Source organism: Nicotiana tabacum, chromosome 3 (assembly GCF_000715075.1).
Source record: "Nicotiana tabacum cultivar K326 chromosome 3, ASM71507v2, whole genome shotgun sequence".
Classification (NCBI taxonomy): domain Eukaryota; kingdom Viridiplantae; phylum Streptophyta; class Magnoliopsida; order Solanales; family Solanaceae; genus Nicotiana; species Nicotiana tabacum.
In genome coordinates this window covers 47,629,825-47,638,571 of record NC_134082.1, presented here as the reverse complement: position 1 = coordinate 47,638,571, position 8,747 = coordinate 47,629,825, and positions in this window count along the sequence as shown.

Here is an 8,747-nt window from a genome sequence, read left to right as displayed (position 1 = left end):
CCTGAAGCTGATTAAACAAATCATCAATCCTCGACAATGGATACTTATTCTTGATTGTAACCTTGTTCAACTGCCGGCAATCTATACACATCCTCATTGATCCGTCCTTCTTCTTCACAAACAACACCAGTGCACCCCAAGGCAAGACACTAGGTCTAATGAAGCCTTTATCAAGAAAGTCTTGCAACTACTCCTTCAATTCTTTCAACTCAAGTGGGGCCATACAATATGATGGAATAGAAATGGGCTAAGTGCCCAGAGCCAAATCAATGCAGAAGTCAAATCCCTGTCGGGTGGCATCCCTGGCAGGTTTGAAGGAAATACCTCAGGAAACTCACGAACAATAGGCACAGAATCCATAGAAGGAACCTCAACGCTAGAATCACGAACATATGCAAAATAGGCCAAACACCCCTTCTTGACCATACACCGAGCCTTCATATGTGAGATAACACTACGGGTAGAATGACCATGAGTCCCTCTTTACTCTAAACAAGGTAAACCCGGTAAGGCTAAGGTCACAGTCTTAGCATGACAGTCCAAGATAACATGGTAAGGTGATAAACAGTCCATCCCCAATATGACATCAAAATCAACCATATCCAAAAGTAACAAATCTACACGAGTCTCAAGACCCCCAATCACAACTATACATGAACGATGGACACGATCTACCACAACAGAATCACCCACTGGTGTAGACACATATATATGAGCACTCAAGGAATCACTATGCATGACCAGATACGGTGCAAAATAAGATGACACATAAGAGTACGTAGATCCTGGGTCAAATAGAAATGAAGCATCTCTACTACAAACCAGAATAGTACCTATGATAACTGCATCGGAAGCCTCAGCCTCAGGCCTGGCTGGAAGAGAATAACATCAGGGCTGGGCCCCACCACCCTGAACTACATCTCTAGGACGACCTGCTGTTGGATGGCCTCTACATCTAGCGGTCTGACCTTCACCTCTAATACCTCTACCTCCACCTTTAGCACCTCTACCTCCACCTCTAGCTGGATAAACAGGCTGTGGAACACTCAGTGCCTGAACCATGGCACGGGAACCCTGATGTTGAGAGTTACTCGATGCTCGAGGGCAAAATCTAGAAATATGTCCCATATCGCTATAAGTATAACAAGCCCTCGTCTGCTGAGACTGCTGACCTTGACGACCTGAATGACCACCCCGAAAATTTTGGAGCGGTGGTGCACTGATAGGAGCTAGTGGTGCACTGTAGGACTGCTGATCAGAATACTACATATGAGAACCACGACCACCTGAAGCACAGTGGGAAACCTGAAGTGCTGACTGAAAAGGCCTAGGAGGATGGCCTCTACCATACGAATCCCAACCTCCAGACGAGGCACCACTGAATCTTCCTGAATGACGAGGCCTCTTGTCAGACCCCTGACCACCTCCCTGTGATAGAACCATCTCAACCCTCCTGGCTACATTGGCCGCATCCTGAAAGGAAATCTCGTTCCTCGTCTCCTTGGCCATCTGAAGTTGAATAGGCTGAACGAGTCCCTCAATGAACCTCCTCACTCTCTCTCTCAGTGGGAAGTATAAGAAGAGCATGACGGGACAAATCAATAAACCTGGTCTCATATTGAGTAACAGTCATAGAACCCTAATGGAGACGCTCAAACTGCCTCCGATAGATCTCTCTCTGAGTGACAGGTAGAAATTTCTCCAGAAACAGCTGAGAAAACTGATCCCAAGTCAAAGTTGGTGACCCAACTAGTCTAGCCAAACAATAAACTCTCCACCAAGTCTTGGCGGATCCAGACAAGCGAAAAGTAGCAAAGTCAACCCCATTGGTCTCCACTATCCCCATGTTCCTAAAAACATCATGACAACTGTCCAAATAATCCTGGGGATCATCAGAATATGCACCGCTAAAAGTGGTAATGAAGAGCTTGGTGAACCTGTCCAATCTCCACAAGGCATCAACAGACATAGCAGCTCCATCACCGGTCTGAGCTACCACACCCGGCTGAACTGCTCCAACTAGTTGAGCTACTAGAGTCTGAAATTGGGGAGCCATCTGCTCCAGAGTGCGGGTAGCAGGAGTTTGAGCTCCTCCTCCAGCCTGAGAGATGGCTGGTGCTACAGGAAGCAAGCCTGCCCTGATGACACTCTCCATAAGGCCCACTAGGCAGACCAGAGCATCCTGGAGTACTGGGGTAGCAATCGTGGGAGCTGCTGCTGGGGGCTCGAGCTACTAATCAGTGGATGAGGAAGCGCGCATTCTCGCCATCTGCGAAAGAACAGAGTAGAAATTCAATTAGCATTGAGAAACCAAACCGCACGACAAGAAAGAATAGATATGGAGCTTTTCCTAACTCTGTAGCCTCTGGGGGATAAATACAGACATCTCCGTACCGATTCCTCAGACTCTACTAAGCTTGTCCGTGAATTGTGGGACCTATATAACCTAGAGCTCTGATACCAACTTATCATGACCTGGATTTCCCACCCTCGGGAGTCGTGATGGCGCCTATTAGTGAAAGCTAGGCAAGCCAACCATTTGAATTATTTACCTTTTTCCTATTTTAATCCTTTAACAATTAATAACCAGCATATGCTAAACAACAGAATTTAATAAGCGGAAGACTGAAATATAATAGTTAATAAAGATGCCAATACCAATCCATACATAAACTACCAAAGACTGGTGTCACAATTCCACAGACTGTCTATGAATACTACAGATAAAGGTCTGAAAGGTTTATTACAACACTATCTCCGGAATACATAAAAGAAACAGAATGAAAGGATAAAAGAAGATGCCAAGTCCTGCGGACGCCTGCAGGACTACCTCGGATCTCCGAATGACTAAAGGCAACAACCCAAAACTACGGTCCATATGCTCCAGTACCGGGATCTGCACATAATGCAGAGTATAGTATCAACACAACCGACCCCATGTGCTGGTACATGCCTAGCCTAACCTCGGCGAAGTAGTGACGAGGCTAGGACCAGATTACCAAATAAACCTGTGCAGTTAAATAATATGCAACGGAAAACAAACGGCAAAACTGTACAATTAAAGATAGGAAGAGGAAATCATGCTGCGGGAAAATAACCAGTAACAACTGAAAACAACAGTTAAATGTAAAGAACATCATAACTCAACTATCAGTGAAAGTCAGGAAATCAAAGACAAGTGCATGGCATCACCCTTCGTTCTTTTACTCTCGTCCTCCCCATAAAATCAATATAAATGGCACGACATCACTCTTCGTGCTTTTACGTCATATAATTATGACACGGAATGATCCTTCGTGCATTATCACTCATATAAAGGCACGGAATGGTACATTGTGCAGCACGACATCACCCTCGTGCATTAACACTCTCTCATAAATATCATACACGCCATCACCCTTCATGCTTTAACACTCTCTCACCAAAATAATACACGACATCACCCTTAGTGCTTTAACACTCTTCTTTACCCAAACAACAACCACAAAGCAATAAGGGCAAGGGAATCAACAAATTCATAATTAAATTCCGGCAAGGGAAGAATAGTACAACAATCAAATCACGGCAAGGAAAATAATATCAAACCATAACATCCCGACAAGGGAGACAAATTAAACAACAACATCCCGGCAAGGAAGACAATATCATAATCCTCTTTTCTTTTTCACATTTACTTCACAACTCTATTCATAATTTGAGCCAATGCTCTATAAGGTTCAATTGCCACCAACATATAGATACTCGTCACCATGCCTATACGTCGTATTCAACAATTAACACATAACAAATAAGACACGACTCCTAATCTCTCAATCTAAGGTTAGACCAAACACTTACCTCGATGCCACAAATACAATTCAAGTCTCAACTACCGCTTTACCTCTTGATTCCACCACCAATTCGCTCGTATCTAGTCACAAGTTACTTAATTATATCAATAAATGCTAAATGAATCAATTCTAATGCATGGAAATAAGTTTTCTAAAGTTTTTCCCAAAAAGTCAAAAATCGACCCCAAGCCCACATGGTCAAAACCTGAGGTTCGAACCGAAACCCGATTACCCATTCCCCCACGAACCCAAATATATAATTTGTTTTGAAATCGGACCTCAAATCAAGGTCCAAATCCCCAAAATTTGAAAAAACCTAGGTGCTACCCAAAATACCCAATTTTCCCCATGAAAACCCTTGATTTTGAGTTGAAATCATGTGAAAAGATGTTAAAGACTGAAGAAAACGAGCTAGAAATGACTTACAATCGATTTGGAGGAGAACTTTTCTTTGGAAAATCGCCCAAGAGGGTTTATGTTTTTAAAGAGTTTGAAAAATGAAAGATTTTCGGCTAAGTTATGAATTTGTAGGTTGCAAATGTCGCAATTGCGACCAGGGTTTCCAATTGCGAACCCCTTCGAAACCTGCTAACTTCGCAAATGCGAAGATTTTGTCGCATTTGCGACTCAATGCAGTTCTGGCCACCTTCGCATTTGCGAGGGTCCCGTCGCAAATGCGAAATCGTATTTGCGGTACAAAAGTCGCATTTGCGACCAAGGTAGCCCAGGTCGAAATTTTGCATTTGCGATATTTCCTCGCATTTGCGAGCTAGGCTTTGCAAATGCGAAGCTTGCAGACCTGCAACATACCAGCAATTCTTAAGTCTAAATTTCATTCTGTAGACTATCCAAAACTCACCCGAGCCCCCGGGGCTCCAAACCAAATATACATATTAACCCACAAATACCATACGGACTTGCTCGTGCAACCAAATCATCAAAATAACATCAATAATTATGAATTTAGCATCAAAGTAAATCTCAAGAACTTTCAAAGTTCCAAATTTTACAACTAAGGTTTCGAATCAATTCATATGACCTCCATTTCTTACCAAATTTTACGGGCTCAACATAAATTACATATAAGACCTATACCGGGCTCTGGAACCAAAATACGGGCCCGATACCATCAAATTCAGACATATTTCATTTCCAAAAACTCATATATATTCCAGAAAATAATTTTTCTGGAATATAAACAATACAATGTATAGATCATAGTATAAGACCCATGGGCATACTTAACACCAATGTATAGATACTCGTCACCATGCCTATACATCGTATTCAACAATTAACACATAACAAATAAGATACGACTCCTAATCTCTCAAGCTAAGGTTAGACCAAACACTTACCTCGATGCCACAAATACAATTCAAGTCTCAACTACCGCTTTACCTCTTGATTCTACCACCAATTCGCTCGTATCTAGTCACAAGTTACTTAATTATATCAATAAATGCTAAATGAATCAATTCTAATGCATGGAAATAAGTTTTCTAAAGTTTTTCCCAAAAAGTCAAAAATCGACCCCAGGCCCACATGGTCAAAACCTGAGGTTCGAACCGAAACCCGATTACCCATTCTCCCACGAACCCAAATATATAATTTGTTTTGAAATCGGACCTCAAATCGAGGTCCAAATCCCCAAAATTTGAAAAAACCTAGGTTCTACCTAAAATACCCAATTTCCCCCATGAAAACCCTTGATTTTGAGTTGAAATCATGTGAAAAGATGTTAAAGACTGAAGAAAACGAGCTAGAAATGACTTACAATCGATTTGGAGGAGAACTTTTCTTTGGAAAATCGCCCAAGAGGGTTTATATTTTTAAAGAGTTTGAAAAATGAAAGATTTTCGGCTAAGTTATGAATTTGCAGGTTGCAAATGTCGCAATTGCGACCAGGGTTTCCAATTGCGAACCCCTTCGAAACCTGCTAACTTCGCAAATGCGAAGATTTTGTCGCATTTGCGACTCAATGCAGTTCTGGTCACCTTCGCATTTGCGAGGGTCCCGTCGCAAATACGAAATCGTATTTGCGGTACAAAAGTCGCATTTGCGACCAAGGCAGCCCAGGTCGATTTTTTGCATTTGCGATATTTCCTCGCATTCGCGAGCTAGGCTTTGCAAATGCGAAGCTTGCAGACCTGCAACATACCAGCAATTCCTAAGTCTAAATTTCATTCTGTAGACTATCCAAAACTCACCCGAGCCCCCGGGGCTCCAAACCAAATATACATATTAACCCACAAATACCATACGGACTTGCTCGTGCAACCAAATCATCAAAATAACATCAATAATTATGAATTTAGCATCAAAGTAAATCTCAAGAACTTTCAAAGTTCCAAATTTTACAACTAAGGTTTCGAATCAATTCATATGACCTCCGTTTCTTACCAAATTTTACGGGCTCAACATAAATTACATATAAGACCTATACCGGGCTCTGGAACCAAAATACGGGCCTGATACCATCAAATTCAGACATATTTCATTTCCAAAAACTCATATATATTCCAGAAAATAATTTTTCTTTAAAAATTCATTTCTCGGGTTTGGACTTCGAAATTCGATTCCGGGCATACGCCCAAGTCCCATATTTTCCTACAGACCCTCCGGGACCGTCAAATCACGGGTCCGGGTCCGTTTACCCAAAATATTGACTGAAGTCTACTTAAATTCATTTTAAAAGCAAAGTTTACCATTTTTCACAGATTTTCATATAATGGCTTTTCGGATACGCGCCCAGACTACGCACACAAATCGAGATGAGACAGAAAGAGATTTTTAAGGCCTCGAAACTCAGAATTTATTTCTAAAAAAAGTGATGACCTTTTGGGTCATCACAATATTTTTAAAATAGTATAGTTATTATAGATGTAAGAAAGAGATAAATATGGAAAGTTGTTTGTTAATTAATTTATATTTAAAAATATCTAATTGAACTTCTAAAGAATTAATTCATTGTACATTTATAAATTTATTAACTCCATTCAATGTTTACTTATTTATCATCCTTTCTATATCTATATATTTGAAAAATGGCATCAAAATTATCACCCATGGACGTGCTTTCTCGATCTACGCAAGATAACATACAATTTTTTAATGGATTCCAGTTGACCTAACACCTAGCATTTATTAATTATTTTAGGAAAATAAAAGACTCCCAAACCTAAAAGAAATTGAACGTGAGAGAAATTTTTAATGTGATTTTCATGTGTTATTTTCTTTATTTATTTGAAAAATATTTATATTATATAGTTCCAATAAGAAAGAATTTAATACACAAACTTGAGTAGATTTTAAAGTATAGAATACTAAAATATACCTAAATTTCGATTTCTAAATATTAGAAAAATAATTAAAAGACTATTTAGTCTAGTATGAAATCGATATCATAGGAGATAATCTTGTCACGACCCAAACCGATGAGTCGCGATGAGTGCTCGAGTCCTACCTGTCAAACATCCCTAAGCATGCGTCTAAGATATAAACCTGAATAATATTTGCTGAATTACGAGAATAATATACATGAAGAAAACATGCCCAAAAAAGCATACATACATATACGTGCAACATATGTAGGGCGAGCCGACAAGGCTGTTATAGACAACTATATACCTCAAAACTAGAAGCCGACAAGGCCACATGCTATCCAACTAGACGTACTGCCTGTAAACCTCTAATAGAAATATAACTGTACAAAGACGGAATTGAGCCACATCATACCCATACATATATATACAAACATATCGTACCAAGATCAAAAGCAGCTCCAGATCAAGTGGAGCACGCCAACTCTCGCTGATCAAGGATCCTAAGAAGGGGGACCGTCAGCTTGCCTACCTATACCTGCGGGCATGAAACGCCTGGCCCGTGAAATAGGGCGTCAGTACGAAAAATATACTGAGTATGTAAGGCATGAAAATCTGTACGTAAAAGGCATAGATGAAACATGGAATAAAGAAATCCATCTGTAAATCTGAATAATTTTGTAAATTCTAAAACATTTATAATGTTATGCACGTGTATATAAATGTCGTGTCATGCATGGGTATATGTGTACATAACATCATCAAGCCGCTGAGGGCATCCCATTATACCGTTTCGGCCATTCTAGGCAATATCATCAACATATACCAGCTGATCAGGTAGTGGTGCGTATATAACGCCGTAACCTTTTTCCATATCCCATATATATATATTTACACACACACACACACACACACACACACACACATATATATATATATATATATATATATATATATATATATATATATATATATATATATATATATATATATATATATACACACGCATATAAATACGCGTATATAACACCATCTGGTCATGGGTCAATGTACATGTATAAATGAAGAATATTCATGAAAAATATGTAATAAATTTCAATATTTCTTTCGGATAAACTTTTTTAACTGCGTATTATTCTGAGATCCATGAACAGAAGATATAATAATATGTCACATGGGGAATCAAGAACATAGACCCCTAGTATTTCTATGAATAGAGTCATTTATGAAAACTGTGCATTTGCTCGTTTCTTCTGTATAACTTGGATCATGCCAAAAATAAAGAAGGGATAGCCTTAAGATTCCTGGAGTAGGAAAAAAATCCATATAATATTCTTGAAAAAGATTGCACGTTGTTAAGCTTCCAATAATTTCTCGTTGGATTGTTGGTTGTAAAATGTTTTGTTGAAGCTTGCTAAAGTTCTGTATTTAAAAATCTTGGTTGAAGATGTTCTGTAATCAATGGCTAACGTTTTGGATTATGGTTAAAGGGAGCTTTTATGTAAGAATGATGTTCATTCTAATGGGTTAGTCTTAGTGAATATGGAAGATCTTTAAAAAAAGTGTGAAATGTGACATTATGCAACCTAACCCA